This window comes from Littorina saxatilis, unplaced genomic scaffold (assembly GCF_037325665.1).
Source record: "Littorina saxatilis isolate snail1 unplaced genomic scaffold, US_GU_Lsax_2.0 scaffold_1051, whole genome shotgun sequence".
In the NCBI taxonomy this organism is placed as follows: domain Eukaryota; kingdom Metazoa; phylum Mollusca; class Gastropoda; order Littorinimorpha; family Littorinidae; genus Littorina; species Littorina saxatilis.
The window spans coordinates 1-15,726 of record NW_027126079.1 but is presented as its reverse complement, the minus strand read 5'-3'; the positions used below and the strand labels follow the sequence as shown (position 1 = coordinate 15,726).

Here is a 15,726-nt window from a genome sequence, read left to right as displayed (position 1 = left end):
TGACATTTCTAGCACATGACATCACCAGCACAAAGGTTCAAAGCAACAGCTAATAATAAAATACACACACACACTTTGTGAGGTACTTCCTGTCAGCTCATGAATATTCATTATGCATAATACCCCATTATGATGGTGTAATACTTGCAAATTTTTTCAGAAGCTATTACATTAATATTGCTTTTATCCAGACCCACAGCATCTCATTTGTCAGTAAAAGAAACCATTTCAGACATTTAAGCCCAACTGTTCGAAATAAGTGGTAATTATCAAGTACCTCACAGTGGTAGTGATTTTAGGGCAGGGCAAAAGTACCCCACAGATGTAGGTAGACGAGTATGTGTGTGTGTGTGTGTGTGTGTGTGTGTGTGTGTGTGTGAGCATGCATGCGTGCTTATGTGTGAGTGCACAATTGTGTGTGTGTATTAATCCAGCAGAAACAGCTTCTCTTCCATACATTTGAATCATTTATATTGATACCACATGGAGACTATTCTGAACACACAAGCGTGGTTTTCTCTCTACAGTGCTTTTCCTAAAGTTAAATATTGAATTTTTGAATTTAAAAGTTTTTGGCACACCACTTTAAGATAATGCTCAAGGAAAAATAAATAGTCTTCTTTTTTCATTAACGCTTTTTCTCACAGTGATGTGTCAATATCTCAGACGCAAATCCAGAGTCATGCACCGTTTTATGCTTGGGAAGCGCACTATACTCACTTTGAAACGTGCATAGTGTCAAAAGAAATCACACACACACACACACACACACACACACACACACACTGAAAGTATGAAGAAGCCCCTCCAACTTTTGGTTGAGTTTGACTGCATTACCTTGAGGAGACTGACGACACTTCACAATGGAAAAAAAATAACTTTTACATTTCAGTGATTTGTTTTAAGTACAAGTGAAAGTAGAAATAAATTAACGTGACACTATCCCGTAATCACATATCAGGGTCAACTATAATCAGTCCATTGGTTTACAAAACTTTATTCAATTTGTTATCATGACAGAAACAATGCATTGTTTTTTTAAGATAACTCAAGCATAAATGCTTATTTTAAGTCATCCTGGTATGTACATAACAAAGTTTAGCATGATGGCGGACTAGATACATTTACTCATTTCAGACAACGAAAACAAACAGACAAACCTGATGCGCAAGCAATAAAAAAAGGGAGGGGGTGGTAGTACAGAACTTGGTGGGGGTAAAAACAAGAAACAAAAAGAAATGGGGTACGAGAGAACAGAATTCAGCATAAGGGGGAAAAAAGGACGACGAAGACTTGGAGCGCCAGAAATGTTGGAAGAGTGGGTCACGTCACAATAATATTAAATGCACAGAAGACACACACGCAAAGTTAATACATTTTGTGATCGGCGAAAATGGCACTAAATTACATAACGATTGGGCCATAATCGATAAGTCGAAACAAGGACACAAAACACGAGAGAAATTACGAAGAACAATTGGTCAGGCAGCATTTGTCTCATGACAGTGTCAAATGAACATTATGAATAAAATGTAGAGGCTCATGTACGGAACATGCCTGTTTGTCTTAATAAATTCTTGTACAGTTATGAATATGGTCTGATTGACATTCCGGGAATATTGCGGGATGCCTTTCAATAATATTTCAATAAACTTATAATCAGTTATCAATTGACAATAATCGTACATCTCTACACAAGGGTCAATGCAACAAATAGTGCTCAGCAGTCTCCCTTGGGTAACCGCACTCACATTTGGGGCAATCCTTGAGGTGCCGCTGACAAATCAAAATTCAAATCACTCATACCAATACCATACCTGTCAAGTCCTACGCATTCTGCGTAATTCTTACGGATTTTCGGTGTTTTTTTGGGTCCTACGTCGTATACCTCAAACCATACGCATTTTCAGCATTAAAAAAAAAAAAAAAAAAAATTGTTTTTTTTTGTTGCTGGCATGGACTGCCGTTCATTCATTTCTGAGGAGGAGCTTGCACCAGCCACACAACAGAAGTTCTGGCATGATGTGCGCCAGTTCTACATGGCCTGTGTGAGGAAAATGTTGAATACATTTCCATTTGGCAGTGAAACCCTGCAACACCTTCAAGTGCTGGATCACAGTCTGGGAGCTGACACACTGACTGCCTTCTTACAGGTCAAAATTAACTCTGATGCATGCTGCCATGATTTTAAGGTGACTGGCAGCATGATTGACAAAGCAAAGATTTGCACAGATGAATACAACAAAGAACACAAGTGACAAGTGACAAAAAAAATGAACGAACAAGAGTGCAGTGTAAATGTATTACATGTAGTGGTAAATAAAGAGCAGTTTGTGTAGAAAGGAATTTATGTGTTTTACTTTTAGTTTGCGAAAAACAATCTGATTGGTTTAGTGTGTATGCGTGAGAAGTTGAATTTGTGCGTTTAACCACATCCTGATCCACGCATTAACTATGGTTTTTGATCCCCAACTATGGTTTCTTATGCCATTTACTATGGTCAGAGGCCAAAAGTACTTGACAGGTATGCAATACGCAGTCTGCAATTATGGACTTTTTCAAATCTATCTCCAAAATAATAATGACATGGTACTTTAAAATCAACGTTGATTGCAGTAAAGTAATTGACTGACAATTAAGGTTGTATGTGGGGTGCCTAAAATTTGAACTTTTCTTATTCCCGAATATTTTTTGTGGGCGCAGAAGCACGGGGCAAATGGTATTGTTTTTTTCTGGAGGGGGATCAGACAATATAAAACCAATTAGAGGCCGAGTTGCCTGACAGAAAGGCCAATTCTAGCCCCAGTCCATGCCGGTTACATGTAATTAGCTATGCACACATTTCAGATCGATACCCAACCTTACTGAGCATCAGTTCTTTGCGTTATTTTAATTTTCTTGTTTTTCTTTAAAATAAAAAAGGGAATGGTTTTATTGATGTCATTTTATTATGTCATTATCTAGTCAGCATAAATGACTTTTATGGATACAGGAGAAAGTGTTAAAATGTGAAGATTTCAAGTGTGGTTTGTGGTCATCTGCTCAGTTGACCACTTAAAATGTTGTTTCATTTGATGATACGTTTTGTTTGGTGTTCCCGCTTGAATGTGACAGTAAGTTGTACAATGTTACTGTGTGTGTGTGTGTGTGTGTGTGTGTGTGTGTGTGTGTGTGTGTGTGTGTGTGTGTGTGTGTGCGTGCGTGAGTGTGTTTGTGTGTGTTGGTGTGTGTGTGTGTTTGGTAACCGGCTTTGTACAGCGGGACCACCTTATTTTGTCATGTATTTTTATTCATTCTGGAGCTTTATTAAATAAACTGCCCATTTCAATCACAACTCTGGTCTGGTCTTATTGTCAGTGTTGCATAAATGATTGTATGTGAGCTTGTGAACATACAAAGAAAAAAGAAAGAAACATTCTGTGTCCGCGAAATATCTTGACTAAAAATCAGGCGGAAGACTACACCTGTTGCATTTCCTATTATGCTCAGGCAATTATAACTGAGGGCGGAAGCGACAATGATTCGTTTTCCCCCCAGATAACATTAATTTGTAGAGACGGAAAAGGAACACGCACATTCTGGAACTGATTTGTGTAAATAACTGAGAGGGTGTTTTGTCTGTTTTGTGAAACGGTCCTCACACATTTGCAAAGTTCCACAGTTAGGCAGCTGAATTAAAGCATTACATAATGCATAGTGTAAACTCTAGGCCTACTTCAAGGTCTTATTACTTCAAGATGCATACACGTGCTGTTGTATCTGTTAGTGCTTGCCGGACACCAGTGCTGATTAAAATGGCTTAGATTGTTACTAATTTGAAACTACAGTATGTCCTTTTACGTGTTGTGACAATTTTGTTGGTACCGATGATTTATAAAAAGACTTTTATCACAGGTTTATTTCGTATCAAACATTTATACTTACTTTCAAGTTCGAGTATAAGTTTACTTCCACGAGGAGAGTCTCTCTGTGTGCGCGCGCGCGCGCGTGTGTGTTTGTGTGTGTGCGTGCGTGCGTGCGCGCTTAAAGATTCTTGATTTTGGAACATAAGCAGTTTATCTGTCAGGGAGGTGTGTGTGTTTTCATGGCTGCGTGTTCTTTTCCCTCTCATTCTTCCTCTCGGCAGTCCGGCTTCAGAGTCATTTTGTTCCTCCAGGCTCAAAGCAGAAAGCAGCAATGTTTTAAAACATTCAAAAACAAGGATTGTATGTGAGTGTGAGTCATAATTTTCTTTTAAGAACCGAATCATAGCACCACAAGGTTCAAATATGTGCACAAAGCAAAAATAGTGCAAAGCAAAAATTAGGAAAGCAGCATATGGCCATGACTGGAGACACTGCTTTTTGTATCGATCATTCTGCAGACGTCACACTCTGGAGAAAATAAAACATGACAGAACTCAGTACTGATGTTCTCTGTAAACCATGATTTACATCTGTTACCTTATTCCATACGACATTGCGAGTTTTGCCGTTGTTTCCCTGATAATAAGTCTCGTACTTAGGCACTGTTTGTTTTTCCTCAGTTCATATTCAGAATTTTGCCACGTTTGTTTTGTTGTTGTTGTTGTGCTTGTTTAATTTAGGTTTGTTGTTTTTGTTTAAAACACTCAAACATACGCACACATCACACGCACACTTTTACTTTTTAAGTTATAATAAGTATTGCATTCAGCCAGTTTTTTTCTCCTCAGTTGATATTCTGATTTTTGTCAGTTTTTGTGTCATTTGTTTTTGTTGTGCTTGTTTGATTTAGGTTTGGTGTTGTTTGTCGTTGTTGTTTGTTTAACACACACTCAAACACACACACACACACACTAACCAGACACACACACCACCACCACCACCACCACAAGAATAGGTTTACACTCACTTTTTCCTCCACGTTTTAATTTTGGCAATATCATTAACCCAGGATTGCAAAGCAGGGATCATTTGTCAATTTCATAACAACGTACATACAATTTCAGCTGGTTACTGCAATAAAATGTGCATCATCACAGGTTTCTGCTGGAATGACAGTGTCTTATGTGTCAACACAAAATACACACACACAAAATGGGTGTGGTGCTGCATGCCCCATAATAGATCCTAACTTCACCCTCTAAACCTCCCTGCAGATGCATGTTTTGTGCACAAAAATAGCCTTTTAAAATATGCAGTATACAAAATAATAAGAAGGGCAAAGCCCATACGACTCACATGCTTTACACATTTTTCCTACCAAAATACATGTGACCTTGATCCAAGGTCAAGGTCATCCAAGGTCATGCAACACAAAGCTGTTAATTCAAGACATAAGAAATACAATGGTGCTTATTGGCTCTTTCTACCATGAGATATGGTCACTTTTAGTGGTTCACTACCTTATTTTGGTCACATTTCATAAGGGTCAAAGTGACCTTGACCTTGATCATATGTGACCAAATGTGTCTCATGATGAAAGCATAACATGTGCCCCACATAATTTTTAAGTTTGAAACAGTTATCTTCCATAGTTCAGGGTCAAGGTCACTTCAAAATATGTATACAATCCAACTTTGAAGAGCTCCTGTGACCTTGACCTTGAAGCAAGGTAAACCAAACTGGTATCAAAAGATGGGGCTTACTTTGCCCTATATATCATATATAGGTGAGGTATTGAATCTCAAAAACTTCAGAGAAAATGGGAAAAATGGGAAAAATAGGTCAAGATGCTATGTATGTTTTTTGGGGCCTTGTCATCATACACCATCTTGCCAAATTTGGTACTGATAGACTGAATAGTGTCCAAGAAATATCCAACGTTAAAGTTTTCCGGACGTCCGGACGGACGACTCGGGTGAGTACATAGACTCACTTTTGCTTCGCATGTGAGTCAAAAATGCAGACGACATTTCTACATTTGATGGGGGAGTTGTCCTGTATTAGAATTATTTATCAAATAATTAAAGTTAACCAAAGTATATGTAATAAAACCAAGGAGTCCTCTGTTAAGTAGCTCAACACAATGATCGCAGCCCAGGGTGCTAACACAGTTAGGGTATGTTGTTCAAGACTTGGAAGGTCAAGGTTTTAAAGTATGCTTCAGTAACGGAATCTTCTAACAAAGCTAAAACATTTACCACTGAAGCAAAACCATCTCTGAACAATTCAAAATTGTCACACGTACTAGTTTTACATTTTAAGGATCTTGCCAAGTGCATATCTTTTTATTGTTTCTTCTTCCTCTTCAGTGTTCAGTGTTTGCATTTGGATGTGTGCTCTCTGGCCAAGTCTTGTTGCACAGGGGTGGCAAGGAAAGGCAACCCTCTCAGAACGTGTTGCAGAGTCTGTTCTTCCTACCCTAGCCACAGTCCGCTGTAGGTGCAAAACCTATCCTTTTGAGGTGTACCTTCAGACAGCAGTGTCCTGTGCGAAGGCGGAAGATGGCTCTCTGTTCTGTGTGAGTAAAATGGGGATATGGTCTTGAATGAGCTGGTATCTGTCTGTCTTTTTTTTGTTGATATAGACATCAAAGAAGCTCCAGCACCAGCCAAGTGTTGACTGTTTTCTTTATGCGTAACCTAGTCCTGGCAGCAGCTGTTGTCCATCTGTAAACAAGCAAGATCATTATTATAATATATTGATGGTGTATATGTTTTACCAGAAAGACGAGTAAAATACCACTTAATTTTTGTTTTAGTAATGAGGCATACATGCAGTTGAACGATCATATCTTGTGATATCTGCCCTCTGAAAAAAACCTACTATTCAAAATGTACTTTTACATCTTGTTTTTTTAACTTAGGCTTTTGAAGATCCACATTTACCACCCAAAAGGAGCCTGGCGATACTGGCATGCTTTAATTAAGATGACGTGTTACTCAGAAATAGTGCTTTTAGTTATGCGCTATAGAAATCTCCTTAATAAATAAATAAATACTGGTGGTGGTTCACTGCAAAGCATAACCTGATATGATTTCTTCATAGCACCTGACTGGAAATGAAGTTTCATACAATAAAAACTATACTGCGCCAGATTTACAGCAGTTCTGTTGAATTCACACAGTCAGAAAATTTCAAGGCTGTCCTCAACATTCTATGCTCACACACACACACACACGACTTGACTTCACTTAGGAAGGTTATGTGATGCTTAAATCATCTGTCTTGCCACTATTTCATCACAAGTAACCACTGTGTTTATTGCTGGTATGTGCCGGAGTGGAGGGATAGTCTTACCCCATGTAAAAATAAAAAATAAAAAGCCTGGCAGGTGATCTGAGATGCCTTTAATAACACAAAGCTGCCTCTGTAAACAATTCTGCTTTTACACATGCTATCCCTTAACTTGGATTCATACCAAAATCAAGCCTAGCTTCATAGGAAACAGAATGTTACTTCAGCATTTAGAATTATGATCTTATTCCATGTACACGCCTTGGCAAATCTGACTCGATCACTACAGCAAGAAGTCAGTGTGTTGATTGTTCATATGTGACCAAGTTGAGGGATGAGCTTATCCTATGTTAAAGCCTGGCCTGAACTGAGACGGTGAAGAGAAGTAGTGTGCCTTTAATGACACAATGCTTTCTTTGTAAGCAATAGATTCAACATCTCAGATCTGGTCAGGCCTATACAAATGCCATCCCTCAACTTGGTTCATACAAAAATCATGTGCCTGGCTAGAGAGTGGGGATTTGTTGTTCTCTTTTTCGAAATCCAAAATAAGCAAAACCAGGTCTTAAAAAGGAGCAAGTCTTAAAATGGGAGTGAATTTACAGATGTTATGAACAAGAAGTCTGCGTAAACAGGGTCATTAATAGGAAGGAGTCTTAGATTGGGGTGTCTTAAAAGGGGCAGTGTGTGTGTGTGTGTGTGGTGGGGGGGGGGAGTTTACTGTAATGACCATAAAATAATCAAAATAATACTATTAGTCATCTTATTCTCTACCAAATTTCTAGAGGTCAAGACAATGATACAGATTTGTTACTTGTGTCACTGTTAGTGTCATTCTATGAATAACAGACCAATAGAAAGAGAGAGAAAGAGAGCTCTGTGGTTTTCTTTTACCTGGGTTCATGCTCAGTTGCTTGAAAATTGACTTGTCAGAGGTTCTTCTTCAGCCTTACACCCACATGCAAGAGAACTTGTACCAGATAATGAAATAAGTGAACTTTGAAGTGCATTCATAATTAAAGCCCAATCATGTGGTTTAACCTACCTAGTCTTGAAAAGCCTGTCCGAGGAAACAGAACAAGCACCCTTCCGCAGACCTTCCTAACTGGAGAGTCTTGGTTGTAACCGCACACTTTCTAAAGTAGTCCATAAGCAGTTCCATGTGCCTATGTTTTCACTGGAACCAGCTCCTTTGTGTACCTGTGATCTGGATGAGCTGCAACACATAAAACTTTCATATGAACACTATGTCATAAGTACACCAGTTAGCATACATCAAACACCGAGGAGCATCACAAGATATGTTCTAAGGAGGTAACAACTATTGTCACAAAGTGTTTATGATACAGCCACAGGCACATGGCACTGAGTGGTCAATTGGTGAGGGGGGTGGGGGGGGGGGGGGTGGGCAGAAGTTCTGCTCAGTCTTGTCTACTGATACAACACTTTGTGGTGGTGTAAGGCAGGGAATCACACCCCAACCACTGGCCCCGCCCACCTGGTGTCGAGTGCCTGAGGATACATCAGTCCCAGTCATGGCTGGCCCCCGGTTTGACCAGACAACTGCCATGTATGGGTACATTTACTTTACAGTACAGATTAGTTTTCAATAGCAATGACATCATGGACGCACACCTGCCCAACACTGACAGCAAAATCAGCGACCAAACGTGATAAAGAATAACTAATCGTCACAAACATCAAAATGCTTTGCATTAATTTTCTTGAAGAGGTCATTCTTAACCAGATAATCATTTATAGGCAATTGAAGATTATTATTCCACCTACAGGCTATCACTCCTATGGCTGTTACTTGTAACACATTTCATTTCTTAAAATATGTTTTGTAAAGTACATAGATTTCACTAAAAGGCACATTCCTTCTCATGAAAACAATTTGGCTCACCGTCTCAGATCTGGTAGGGCTTTAAAATGGGATAAGACATGATCTCCAGGGGTCGACACTAACTTATTTGGCCTGGGGCCACACTGGCCCCAGAGATGGAAATTGCTGGGGCGGAAAAAAAAAATCTGGGGCCCACTCTCAGTATTCACGTGCGGCAATGCATTGTCTGTTTTTCTTCATCGTACTGAAGCCAGGGAAATTCTTTCAACCATTTGACATTGAAATTACGACAGCGATTCGCGCTTTTGGCTGCATCGGTCTCCTTTTTTCGTTTCTCTCCACCCTGTTCTTCATCTTCATCTCCATGTCTTTTTACACCAGGGATGTGTCGCCACATTTTGCGTTTGGCATTTGAAGGCGATACTTATCTCTCACGCTAAAGAGCGCAATCTGGGAGTTATTTCCCTTACGACATTGTCCTTCGACGATTTGAATGTGTTTTTTTCTTGACTGCGGCATTGATCGTAACGCAAATTTCAGTGACGACTTTGACTGGCGATTTTTAGTGATTGGCTCTGCTGGCATTAGAATTTTCGGTTTGTCATTGTTGGAATTTATCCTGGGGCGGAGTGGGCCCCAAGCTTCGGCAATGTTTGGGGCGGAACACAAAACTCTGGGGCGTTCCGCCCCCGCCCCCGCTAGTGTCGAACCCCTGATCTCTTAACTTGTTCACATACCCCAAAAAGTGCGATTGTGTTATGAATAAATGCTGTAAAAGCTACCTGTACTAGTTCATTAAAAAAACAAATCACAAAATGTCACTTCACCACAGCATGCAAACAGTGTGTTTATTTCTGGTATGTGTCTAAAGGCGGAGACAGACGCACAACACAAAACCCTGTTTTCGACAAAAACACCATCTCAAAACGTCGGGGAAACACATGTTTTTAAAGAGGGGATGTCACGTGCGAAAAACACAGATGAAGCGCGGTGCGTGTTTTCACAGAAATATCGGTCAGTGTCAGCTTGACCCGTCCAGCTATCGCCCTGTGTTTGAGTTTGTAAACAACACGGCTGGCAGTGCCCACTGATACGGTCAGTGTCCACTGATACGGTCAGTGTCCACTGATACGGTCAGTGTCCACTGATACGGTCAGTGTCCACTGATACGGTCAGTGTCCACTGATACGGTCAGTGTCCACTGATACGGTCAGTGTCAGCTTGACCCGTTCAGCTACCGCGCTGTGTTTGGGTTTGTAAACAACACGACTGGCAGCGCCCACTGATATTATTGCCTCTCTTCAATCGTGACAGGATCCATAGACTCTAGTTAGGATTCATGGGTCCGATACTACCCTGAATCGGTACCACATCTGAGTCTGCCATTTTTTTCTATCTCCGTGGTGCCGGAAACCGAGTCACTTGAGTTGATCGTCCGCGTTCATTGGCTGACTACCAAAACGTGTTTTTAGATTTTAGAGCATGCTCTAAAACCCAAAACACGATGCAAAAACACGAAACAGTGTTTTCTGAAACGCGTTTTGGGGGATGTCACATGGGAAACACGCTGTTTTGTGTTTGTTTTAAAAAGGAAACACTGTTTTGTGTTGTGCGTCTGACATGGCCTTAACACAGACACACACACACACCATACACCAAAGCAACACAAAAGCCGAAAACATGCCTACCATCTAAATGAGGATATCCAGTTCCAACTGTCTTCTGCCACTATAACACTGCCAGAGACACCATGGTGTAGAAAGTCAGTTTAAAGAGAGACTACCTGGAAGAAAAATATATATACTATAATAATAATAAAACACCCAGTGCAATAGACATACTTTCTCGTTAAAGGCTTACTTTACTATGTAAAAACATTTTGCTTCACAATCACAGTCTCAGATCTTGTCAGGCTTTTACTTGGGATAAGATCATCCCTCTACTTGGACGCATACCAACATAGATCAGCTTGAATGTTTGTGAAAATATCCCATATTTTGAGTTAACTCACCACAGCAAGCAGTCACTGAATATATATTTTATTTTTTAGTATGTGGCCAAGATGAGGGATTCCATGTTAAAGCATAGCCATATAATATCAGAGACAGTGACCCACACTATAGTGACAAGGCAAGTGTGCCTTTAAATTGTAAACTGTTATATATGTGCATTTTGACTTCTTCATAAATTATAACCCTGATGCAGGCAGTCATCAGTAGTGGTTTAGTACCTAGAATGAGAAAAGAATGAACTTGCAAGAAAGAAACTGAGTCAAAATCAAAATACCCTTTATATTACAAACTAGATTCCACGGGGGCAGACAGGGTTTGAGGTTAGAAAGCTCTGAAAATAACTCTGCTATTTGAAATTGACTAATAGTATTAACTTATAACGTCATACATGATACAAACAAATGAACTAAGGCTTTTGAAGATCCATATCCAATCCTGCTACACAAAGGCACAAGCAGAGGTTGAAATTGCCAGGGTCATTTTCCATTCCCATGTAGCCTGGATTTAATTACTGGCATGTTTTTTTTTAAAGAGGTGTGTCACTCAGAATGACTGGAGATGGTTCATTCAATGCAGAGCATAATATACCATTGATTTCTTCATGCCATCTGATTTGCCGGTGAATTCACAGGGCAAGAACAATTCAAGACTGGCCTCAACATTTTATGCCGACTGTAAATTGTAATTATATAATATATCCACCCTAGCTAACTGGTACACTAATCACTTGCTCTGGCGGACTTCTTTTTCCAACATCATAAATCTGTTATTTGTACTTTAGCCTTTTGTGGTAAAATATTCTCATTACCAAGTTGCACTCACAATCTATTGCTAGTGTATTTTGGAAATGATCAAAAGCCTTACTTGTGTTCTATAACAGCACCATGTCACTGTTGCGGGAAGAATGAGGCAGGGCTTGGTAATAACTGAGACCTGCAAGTAAACAAAACATATTTAGAATCTCATCATGTGTTATTTTGTTATATCTATGTCATGAGGTCTTACATTGCAATAACAAACACACGCATAACTTAACTCAGCAATGTGTTCTAATAAGAGTAATTGTTTAATGAATTAACGCTGAAGAAGCTACTAGTTGCTTAAACAAATTCATAGCAAAATGTCACTTGATCACCACATCAAGCACACTGTATGTTCATTTCTGGTATGTATGCAAGTGGAGGGATGATCTTGTTCCATGTAAAATCCTAGCTCAGCTGATCTCTCTCAACTTGGATTCATACCACACATTAGGAGCCTGGCTGTTTCTGTTCAGTGGGCATTTCTCCATTTGTTTTATTTGAATGCATTTCTTAAAAAGAACACTTCCTCTGCACAGCAAGCAGTCAGGATGTTATATGAAGTCTTATATCGCGCGCGTATCTCCAGACTCGGACTCAAGGCGCAGGGATTTATTTATGCCGTGTGAGATGGAATTTTTTTTACACAATACATCACGCATTCACATCGACCAGCAGATCGCAGCCATTTCGGCGCATATCTTACTTTTTACGGCCTATTATTCCAAGTCACACGGGTATTTTGGGTGGTCATTTTTATCTTTGCCTTAATACAATTTTGCCAGGAAAGACCCTTTTGTCAATCGTGGGATCTTTAACGTGCACACCCCAATGTAGTGTACACGAAGGGACCTCGGTTTTTCTTCTCATCCGAAAGACTAGCACTTGAACCCACCACCTAGGTTAGGAAAGGGGGGAGAAAATTGCTAACGCCCTGACCCAGGGTCGAAATCGCAACCTCTCGCTTCTGAGCGCAAGTGCGTTACCACCCGACCACCCAGTCCTTTTTGTTCCAAATCAAACGTTGTTTTGCTCCAACCAAGACTGCAGATCTTGGCAAACATGTGGCATATTAAAAACTAGATTTGATGACCTTACCCGTACTCACCCTGAAAAGTGCCGATCTAGATTTTGCAACAGAGGGGACAGAGGTTGTACCTCTCCTCATGCAGACACCGCATAACAAATATGTGTAACAAATCCAGTTGCAACACTGTAGTTTCATGGCTTAATTTCATTGACTGATTGAGTCAGCAGTAGTGAGTACTACATGTCATTATGATCATACCAGTATTAGTCATTTAGTGAGTATTACAATTGGAGCAATCTGCAGAATTGTTACCAATACATCATCATAACAGAAATTCCTCAGTGCACGAGACATTGGTGTGTAGACATATAATACATAAATATGTAGATCTAGATCTTTAAAACATTCAATGAGTCATGGGACTAAAAACTGCTAAAGCCTTATGTGGCAACATCACAAACAAACAAAATTAACCAACCCCAAATTATGTCAACCTCATGGCCCTTGTACTTGTAGTTCAAGTTGTACTGTTGTACTAGCCAACAGACATGTATAACTATAAAAAGGAACTTGTTGATTGCTCTGCGTCATTATCAATATCATGATGCTGAGAGTCGAAATGCAGTTCAAACACAGACAGAACAAAATGGAATCTTTGAGTTTGAAATTGAATGAAAAAAAAAGTAATTTGTATGGTCATGGTGTAGAAGTTTTGAACTTTAGCGTTGTAAATTCATTGCTCCGAATCAACTGCAATCTAACCCTCCGATTTATGTCCTAAGTCATTTACATACCTTTGGAGTTTTACGGAATGGGTATAACGTCCTTTCCTCTAATGATCTACTTTGGGATTTTGCCCAGTCGCCGTCTCCTTGACCTACTTGGAGTCCTTGCTGGGTTGAATCGGCTGAGGAGCGAACCCATGACGACTCGCAACGCGAGGAACCAGAAGAGGAATCTAGGTTTATTTTGCGTGTTTTGGGCCTGCCGACCCTACTTATAGTCCGATCCACAACCGGCACGAAGCTTCTTTTCGCAGGGCGAAACCGCCCCACTCGTGACTTCTTCCGATGTCCGCCATGTTTCAAGTGACAAAAAAGTAGAAACGATCTAACGAATAACTTTCATTTCAAGCACAGTCAAAAAAAAAAAATTAAAAAAGTACAAAAGAAGGGGTGGAGAAAATGGCATTATCTAGACAGACTCAACTCGGATAAACTAAGAGGGACTTATAACTACTGAAGATTGAGAGCACAGCGGACGTCCTGTAAATTCCCGATCCATTTTTTTCCCCTTCCCATTTCGGTATACTGTTCTCTGCTTGTAACGCTACGCAACAGGATAAGAGATATCCTGAGGGTATAAGTGATACTCCCACATACGTTGCACAAGCATAATTTGACGTTACCTTATATACGGTCCAACCGGTGTGCAATGGGTGCTCTCTCTCTCTTTCTTAGTCTCTCTCTCTCTCTCTTTCTTAGTCTCTCTCTCTCTCTTTCTTAGTCTCTCTCTCTTTCTTAGTCTCTCTCTCTCTCTTTCTTAGTCTCTCTCTCTCTCTTTCTTAGTCTCTTTCTCTCTCTCTTTCTTAGTCTCTCTCTCTCTTTCTTAGTCTCTCTCTCTCTCTTTTAGTCTCTCTCTCTCTTTCTTAGTCTCTCTCTTTTAGTCTCTCTCTCTTTCTTAGTCTCTCTTTCTCTCCCTTAGTCTCTCTCTCTCTCTCTTTCTTAGTCTCTCTCTCTCTTTTTTAGTCTCTCTCTCTCTCTCTTTCTTAGTCTCTCTCTCTCTCTCTTTCTTAGTCTCTCTCTCTCTCTTAGTCTCTCTCTCTCTTTCTTAGTCTCTCTCTCTCTCTCTTAGTCTCTCTCTCTTTCTTAGTCTCTCTTTCTCTCTCTTAGTCTCTCTCTCTCTCTTTCTTAGTCTCTCTCTCTCTTTTTTAGTCTCTCTCTCTCTCTTTCTTAGTCTCTCTCTTTCTTAGTCTCTCTCTCTCTTTCTTAGTCTCTCTCTCTCTTTCTTAGTCTCTCTCTCTCTTTCTTTGTCTCTCTCTCTCTCTTTCTTAGTCTCTCTCTCTTTCTTAGTCTCCCTCTCTCTCTTTCTTAGTCTCTCTCTCTCTTTCTTAGTCTCTCTCTCTCTTTCTTAGTCTCTCTCTCTCTTTCTTAGTCTCTCTCTCTCTTTATTTGTCTCTCTCTCTCTTTATTTGTCTCTCTCTCTCTCTATCTTTCTTAGTCTCTCTCTCTCTCTTTCTTAGTATTCTCTCTCTCTCTTTCTTAGTCTCTCTCTCTCTCTCTCTTTCTTAGTCTCTCTCTCTTTCTTAGTCTCTCTCTCTCTTTCTTAGTCTCTCTCTTTCTTTCTTAGTCTCTCTCTCTTTCTTAGTCTCTCTCTCTCTCTCTCTTTCTTAGTCTCTCTCTCTTTCTTAGTCTCTCTCTCTCTCTTTCTTAGTCTCCCTCTCTCTCTTTCTTAGTCTCTATCTCTTTCTTAGTCTCTCACTCTCTTTCTTAGACTCTCTCTCTCTCTTTCTTAGTCTCTCTCTCTCTTTCTTAGTCTCTCTCTCTCTTTCTTAGTCTCTCTCTCTCTCTCTCTCTTTCTTAGTCTCTCTCTCTCTCTTTCTTAGTCTCTTAGTCTCTCTCAGTCTCTCCCTCTCCCTCCCCCTCTCCCTCCCCTGCAAGAGGTCGGTGAAGGGAGAAACTCGATGCAACCACTGAAGTAGCGCTGTGGGTTTCCCTGAACCCACCCCGTCGTTAGAGAAATAAACGATAAAAACCCTCTTTCAAATGTATGGGTTCAGACAAACCCGCATCGTCGTTAGAGGAATAAACGGTAAAAACCCTCTTTCAAATGTATGGGTTCAGACAAACCCGCATCGTCGGGAGTGTGTAGTCAAAAGCGGCATCCGGCAAAGGTTAAT

General features: G+C 40.1%; 1 long non-coding RNA gene across 2 annotated transcripts; it reads right to left on the bottom strand.

Annotated features, from left to right (window-relative positions):
* Window positions 1-4,872: 4,872 nt before the first annotated feature.
* LOC138954525 (uncharacterized) lies at window positions 4,873-14,212 on the bottom strand. 2 transcript variants are annotated; one of them, XR_011451881.1, is made up of 5 exons: window positions 13,709-14,212; window positions 11,862-11,930; window positions 10,674-10,768; window positions 8,185-8,355; window positions 4,873-6,571 (listed from the first exon to the last, which is right to left on the bottom strand). It is a non-coding gene; the product is annotated as an uncharacterized lncRNA (long non-coding RNA). The 2 variants fall into 2 exon arrangements; XR_011451880.1 differs by having other exon boundaries at window positions 13,622-14,211.
* Window positions 14,213-15,726: the final 1,514 nt, after the last annotated feature.